The 8233-nt window shown below is 33.0% G+C and overlaps 1 pseudogene; it reads right to left on the bottom strand.

Moving 5' to 3' along the window:
* Positions 1-5574: 5574 nt before the first annotated feature.
* LOC100619144 (olfactory receptor 4C12-like) lies at positions 5575-7675 on the bottom strand (annotated as a pseudogene).
* Positions 7676-8233: the final 558 nt, after the last annotated feature.

Raw genomic sequence — 8233 nt, forward strand, 5'->3', positions numbered from 1 at the left:
GTCAATACTGCTAATTTATCCATTCCCAGAAACAATTTGAGACTGTATATTAAATTCATATAGACCATTTATACAGTTCGACCTAGAAGTCCAGCTATTATACATGATATTGTACATTCATATTGTACATGTACCCCAAAGAAGCAAAAGTTTTCAAAATATGCATATTAGTATAATTTATGTTAGCAAAGCACCAGAAGAAAAATAGATGCCAATTGACTCAGTGATAGGTAAACAAATTATTGAACATAAACGTAATAGAATATTATTGTGCTATAATCAAATGACAAGAACAATAACAAAGTTCTTTAATTTTATTTTAATTTATAAATTTCATATCTCATTTACACCTACCATAAAGATACTTAGTAGATGCTATTATTATCTCATTTTATAGCAGAATAAATGAAGGTATATGGAGGCTAACTGATTTGCCCTGGCTCCCACAGCAAGTAAGTGCCTGAGTCCATTTGAACTCAAATCCATTTAACTCCTAATTCATTGCCTTATGGGCTATTCTTTCTAGGTGTCTTTATCAATTTACCTATAAGAGAATTAAGCAGAAGTCATTAGAACATGCTGTCTCCAATTCAGATAGGTATTGATGAGAAATTACTCTTTGTTCCATAAGAATTTGACCCTTACAAGCAAACTTCTTCTTTTGGAAAGGAAAAGTCTTTCATTGTCATTTCCCTGGAAACTGAAAAATGGTGTTATACAAAGAAGTTATGTGTGACAATTCTCCATATAGGACTCCAAATATGAGGACTCAGACTTCCAAAGAATTTTTGATGCTTTTCCTCCTATGGTGTAATATAAGGGATAGATGGGAAAATCAATTCTTCTATCTTTTATGGGGAAGACAGACAAGAATATCAGCTGGCATGAGAAGTAAGAAGCAGAGATCATGACCAACTTATTCATGCCTGGGATCATGAGACTAAAGAGAAGATAATGATAGTTCTGCCAGTGATAGTTTTACAATATCATCCCATAGTACCACCTGTCAAAGAGTATATAGCTGCTAAAGATGAAAAGGAATATCAGACCATCAGGAGCAGAAATAGGGAAAAGAATAAAAATATAAGATAATAGTAAACTAAGTACTGTAGGCAGATGCAATTACCCCCTATATGTGTCCCTGAAACAAAGGTTACCTATCTTTATGTCTTCCCTACCATATATATTTACACACACACACACACACACACACACATACACACACACACACACAAATAAACAAACAGATTATATCTATCTTGTTGAAGAGTAAATGCTTTTCTTTGGTAAAGGAATATATTGATATAATGTAACATAATGAAATGAAATTCTTAATAACTGAAATAAAGTCTTCCACTTCTGAATAAATATACCTAATGGACTGAGTACTAGTTTATAGATTGTCATTGGATGTGACTTATCTTCTTAATGCATCATCACTTTATTTCATGGCACAGTAAAAGACATTCACACCTTACAGAGGGATCACTGAGTAGAAAAATATTTTTTTCTTTCATGCATTTGAAATGCAATTTCCATGGATTGATTGATGTGGCTATCAAGTGGAACTCAACTTCATACATTGCATGATGATGCTCTTCATTCTGGTTTCCACTATAGATAACAATGCCTATGAATGTTGTAACTCTTTCCAACACCATCGAACAATATTAAGAATCTACTAGATTCTTCCTACTAGAAAGAGGTTTCTAAGTTTCAGTGGGGATCATACAAGAATTATAAGTCTGAATAGGTAAAATTCACATATAATGAAATGACATGAATGGGTTGGGATTTTTGTAGAAGAAGGTTCAATCATGTTGATGATAAATATATTAAATTGACTAATAGGCTAAAATTTATTGGATTAAACTCAACATTTGAGCTTCTCAACAATTTCTAGGTTCTGATTCTATCATGCTCCTTCTTGGCTAACCCAACTAGTTATGTGTCATATGTAAATCTGATATAAATTCCAAGTAGTTATACATTCTCGTTTTTATAAGGTCTATCCATTCCTCCTCATTTTGACTTAATTGAATCCAAAAAAAGAAATATTTTTCTTTTGATTATATAGCAAACTTTCAAATAGAATATACCTATCTTTCTCCCCACAACCAAAATTCTGTTCTCCCAATTAAATTTTCCCAGTTCTATCAATCAGTTCTTCTGTCTTGATACTGAAGTTCTTTGAAATCCTCTGTTATTTTCTTTAGACTCTCCAACTGATCAGTATAGTCTCACCAGAGCAGAATACAGATTCCTGGATACTGTAGTCTTTCAAATAGCAATCAGATGTATCTCATTATTATCTAACTTCATAAAGCCATGATGGCTTTAAAAATAATTTCTTTCTGCTTGTTTTTTAATTTTATTTTTGTAATCATTAATTTTTCCTTGTTATTGTTTCATTTCTATTTCCTTTTTTATTCTTTGATGTGTAAGGGGGGAAAGGTGTTATTATATAAAAAGTTTAGACTGAGTTATATTTAAAAATAGAGTCACCAGGAATTTATATTAATTCCAAAGAGATTTATTCACAAAATATAGTAAGAGTGAAGTAAGAAAATCAGAGAGAGGATAAGGTAAGATATCTAGCTTAAGCACTAAGTAATTTACTCCTGGCCCCTGGTTCAACTGGGGCAGGGAGAGTTAGTCCTTAGACCTTGGCAAAGCTGAGGACCTGAGGAAGTCTCTCCTGAGGCTAGTCTCTTCAGAAAATCCAATATGAAAGGTGTCAGTCTTTCACTCACCACATCTCAGGTCTAGTCAGCAGATTCTCCACCAGCCTCCACTCCAAAGAAAGGAAGAACAATAGAACTGCACTCAGGAAGTTGTCACTCCCTTTTAAAGACACTTTCTTTTGTGTCACTTCCTGTACCTTCCCATAATCTTACCTCTACTGATCACAGTGGAAGCTTTCCTTTAAAACTGCCCATCGGCAGTTAATTTAATTCTTATTTGTCACCCACTATTGCATACGCGGGTCACAGACCTCTCCCACTATGGGATATTTACACCTTTAGTGATTAAATCTAAAAATGGACAGATCTCTCCACTCAGCTTTTGAGTAGGGCACTTACACTCTTGGTGATTAAGTCTAAAAATAGGCAGGGGTTACAATTTAATCTTCACAATCAGGGGAGAGTTAATTATTTTCATCTACATAATCATGGGAGAGTTAAATTTAATCTTCATAGGTGATTTAAATTTTCTTTGCATATTAAATAACTTAACTACATCTATATCTATGATCTTATCATCAGAATCAAATAACATTCCCCATCTTGAATTATAAGGGAGAGAATTTCATCTAAACTAGAATTGCCAGAATCACTAGATGTTCAAAGACATAAACCAGCATGACCATCTAGTCAGTAAGCATATTCTTCCTTCCCTAGATGATGTTTTTTCATTAATTTTTCTTTTTTTATTTGGTTTCATTCATATGAAAGGTGATTGATGGGATTTCTAAACCAAGGATTTAATTTCATCTGATCTGATTTTCCTGGATCTGGCCTCTTACTATTTCATTGGGCCATTAGAGAGCTGTGAAACTGTTAGACTTATGAGGAATGGGAGAAAAGTAAGACCTTCAGCACAAAGTGTGCCAACATTGGCTTGAATGAATGAAAGATTCAAAGGAAGGGGCACATTAGTTTTACCATCCCAAATGTAATTGCTTCTTCTAGCCACAACAACCTGGGTCTCTTATACTCCTAGTTATATCCTGAGCTACTGCCATATGGAAAGAAGTGAACTGCAACAGGAAACAATATTATGCAAAGTAAATACCAAGCAGAAAAATGATAGATCAAGGAGAGTATAATCTGGGAAGAACAGATGCCACAGAATTGTTAGCATACATGTTTTGATAAGACTGTCAATGGGCTTGTACCACAACAGCATCTGAGAAGATATTGTTTGTTAAACTTGGAATAAGAACTAATCTAACATGGAGATTATATGTAACTGTTTCAAAAACATTTTCCTTTTTGCTTTTTTGGGGGGAAGCATTTTGATTTTCTATTTACTTAGTCTAGTATTAACAAAAAACTGAAATTAAACAAAATGGAGTTACTTCATTTACTCAAAGAAATATAATACAAAATTGTGTCTATGTGATTAATAAAAAAAAAAAGTTCTGTCCACCTAAGGATGGGGGCCAAAGAAAGTGGGGCAGACAAAACTATGTATTATCCTTAGTCAAAAAACTCCTACCCTCAACTACACATAAATATATGTGAGGAACTTAGAGATCAGAAAGATTATCTGACTTATCCTAGAGCACACACAAAGGGGAAAAGTTGGGACCTTACTCAAAATCTGGAATGCATTTGAGAAACTTTATAAGAGCTGACAATTTCCCTAAATTGTTTCTGGGAAAACAAAATGAAACATTTCTCTAGTACCGATAGTTCTGGGAGGATGTTATATAGATATACCATGAAATAGATGTATATAGAAATAGGAAATAATTTGCGTTTGAAGTGAAAAGTACGACTTCGTTATGGGCAATTCACTGTATGGTTTCCTTGATCATTTCAAAGTTAGTAGATGTAGCCTTGTACAATAAATAAATAGATCTTACCTAAATGTGGTATTAATAGGATGACATGAATAATATATTTATAGGATGAAGAACAGATGAACAGTAATTGCTATCATTGCAAGGACTCCTATCAATTAAGTTCCATTTAAGTACTGGTGTTTGTTCTTTTAGTAAGCTATATCTGTACTTCAATGATATTTTCAATCTTGAGAAGTCCTAGTCTTTTATAGAGTCTTTGATAGAGAAGCAAAAAAAAATTCTCAATATAAATACTTTTATAGGAGATGATTGTCTTTATTTTTAGTATACTTTCCTGGATTACAGAAAAAAACAATTTATTTTAAAACCCTTACTTTCCTTCTAGGAATCGATAATGTGTGTTGGTTCCAAGGCATAGGAGTGGTAAGGGCTCAGCAATGGGGGTTAAGTGGCTTGCTCAACCTGACACAGATAAAATGTGTCTGAGGACAGATTTGAACCCAGGAACTCCAGTCTTTAGTTCTGGCTCTCAATCCACTGAGCTACCTAGCCGACCCAGGAAAATACAATTTTAATAATTATTATATGACATTTGGCCATTCATATTTTCTCCCTTTCTCTTTCCTTCTTGTCCACCCACTCTGAGATAAGAGGTAATATGGTTCGTGCATGTGTTGTCATACAATATATATTTTTTTATTATCATGTTGTGAGAGACATATCACTTATATCAGAGAGAAACTAATGAAGGAAATAAAGTGATCAATGGCATGTTTCAGTCTGCATTGAAGTTCCCTCTGTGGTGCTAAATAGACTTTTTCATTCTACATCCCTTGAAGCTGATTTTGATCCTTGCATTGCTAAGTATTAGTTAAGTCATTTGCAATTGTTCATTGTATTTTACTGCTCTTACTATATAATATTCCTCTAGTTCTGCTCACTTCACTACCTATCACTTTGTAGAAATCTTTCCAGAGGATTTTTTTTTTGTGATCATCTCGTTTGCTTTTCTTATGTAACAATAACATTACATTATAATTATATACCACAACTTCTTCAGTCATTCTCTAGTTAATGGATGGAAACCTTAGGTTTCCAATTCTTTGCCACTTCAAAAAGAGCTACTATACATATTTCTATCTAATCAAACCCTTTTCCCTTATTTGATTTCTTTGTGATGCAGTCCTACTAGTGATATTGATGGGATTTTATTGACTTTCATAAGACATTTTCTCAAACAGTTTTATTGAATTTTAAAATTAACTCTGAACCAGGAAGTTCTAGATTCAAATGTTTTCATGTTTTCTTATGAGCTTTATATCACTAGTCAAAGAGTTTGGCATCTTTGTCTCTGTTCCCTCATTTGTAAAATGAATAGGTAGTTGCTAAAGTCTAATCTGCTTATAAACCAAGATCATATATTTCTTCCATATATGCTACTTCTCCCTATTATCTACCATAACTCTATACATATGATTTATATCTGTCTCTGAAACACAAAATTCAATTTCATATGTGGAAATATGTTCAAATCCTTTGAAAATATTTATATATAGGTATGATATTTTTATAATCATTTTCTTGAAAAGTCACCTAATTTTGTCGTTATACACCTCAAATTTATAACGTAAGGATATTACCATCCTCTCTAGTACTTAACCAAAAATAAAATTATTCAAAGAATTATCATATGTTATTTGTCACTTTCATTTTTTAAATAAAGAACAAGAAATGAAAAGCAACTAATTGAGCACATTTATATGTCAATGAAATCTTAGCTAAAGGAACAGGAATAATTAAATGTGCATCACTTTCTCTGCCATTTTGTTGTAGCCATTACTAGGAAAAAAATGGTTGTGTCAATGATGAGAATTGATATACGAATGAATAGGAATATCAGATATTTGGAAGAAAAGAATCCACATTTTCTACCTGACTTTAAGGTGATGATTCCTCATTCCTCGTTTTTTTTTTTAACCTTTTGATCTGGTAAGTCTTAAAAATTAATATTGTCATTCATAAAGAATTTCATTTATTTTCTGAAGCCACTTTTCTATTCCATAACTTCCTCATGTCATTTTTCACCTCTGAATTCCTCACTGTGTAGATGAAGGGGTTCAACATGGGAGTTATCAGAGTATAAAATATTGTTACAGCTTTGTCCACTGAGAATGTGGCCAGAGGTTGCAGATATATAAAAGTAGAGGGGACAAAGAACAAGAAAACCACAGTGATATGGGAGATACAAGTGGAGAGGGCCTTTTATCTCCCTGCCAAGCTGTAACTTTTCAGAGAGTGAAGGATGACAACATAGGATGCCATTAAAATAATAAAACTAATCAAAGAAGTTAACCCTACATTAGAAACAACCAGTAGACCAATGAAAAAGGTTTCTGTGCAGGCTAGCTGGATGAATGGGATAATGTCACAGAGAAAGTGATCTATAGCATTGGGTCCACAGAAGGGGAGCCAGACTATGGTGAAAATCTGTCCGATAGAGTGCAGAAAGCCCACTGTCCAAGCCAGACCCACCAAATAACAGCAGAGGCGATGGTTCATTATTGTCGTGTACTGCAAGGGCACACAAATGGCCACATACCTGTCAAAGGCCATTACTATGAGGATCACAATCTCAGAGGCACCAAAGAAATGTTCCACAAACACCTGGGTCAGGCATTCATTAAAGGAAATAGTTTTCCTCTTAGAGAGCAAATCTATAAGCATTTTGGGAACAATTGAAGTTGAATAACATGCATCTATTAAAGACAAGAAGGTGAGAAAGAAGTACATTGGAGACTTCAGGGTCTGACTGAAAGTAATAGTGATCACAATGAGCACATTACCCACCACAGTGACAATATAAGGGATTAAAAATAGAACAAAAAGTATTTTCCGAATGTCAGGGCTGTCCATAAAACCGAGAAGAATGAATTCTGTCACATTATTCCTATTTTCCATCTGATGTTCATAAAGATTCTGAACTCACAGGTCATGACAAAATCCTGTGGAAATATAGATGTTTATGAATGCAGAGCCTTTCTGATGAAGACAAGTATTCCAGCTGTAGTAGCATATTTTCTTTTCACTATATGGCTGTAAAGTAATGAAGAAGTTATATGTTATTTGTGCATCATAAGTCATATATATACATATATAACAGGAAACAATAAGTACTCAGACACATGCCAATATTTACATATTACTATAAAATATATATTTTAAAAGGTGGATTCTATCTTTTTTGTACTACAAAATGAGTTTTATAAAATTACACAGAAGTTTTTATTTGTCTTATAAAATTTTATAGTTCATAATTTGCAGGTGCCTCAGCTTCTCTTTGTAATAAAACATGGGTTCAAATCTTACCTCACATATTTATTAGCCATGTATCATTAGGTAAGTTACATAGCATTTGTTTGTCTCATTTGTAAAATGAGGATAATGATGACTTCCTTTCAGTGTTATAAGTATAAAATTAAGTAATATTTGTAAAGTTATTTGCAAACTTATAGCTTCTAATGCTAATTAATAAATATTTTCTTATCATTATTATTCCTCACTCCATAATGAAGCAATTTCCAATTTTCAATAAAATTGAAGAACAAAATATTTTCACTTTTGAAAATAAAAATCATATCTAGGCTTGTAGGATTTATGATTGTAAAATAAGGGTTATTTATTACATAAAATAAAGAACCGTGG

Source organism: Monodelphis domestica, chromosome 6, assembly GCF_027887165.1.
Source record: "Monodelphis domestica isolate mMonDom1 chromosome 6, mMonDom1.pri, whole genome shotgun sequence".
NCBI classification, from domain to species: Eukaryota; Metazoa; Chordata; class Mammalia; order Didelphimorphia; family Didelphidae; genus Monodelphis; species Monodelphis domestica.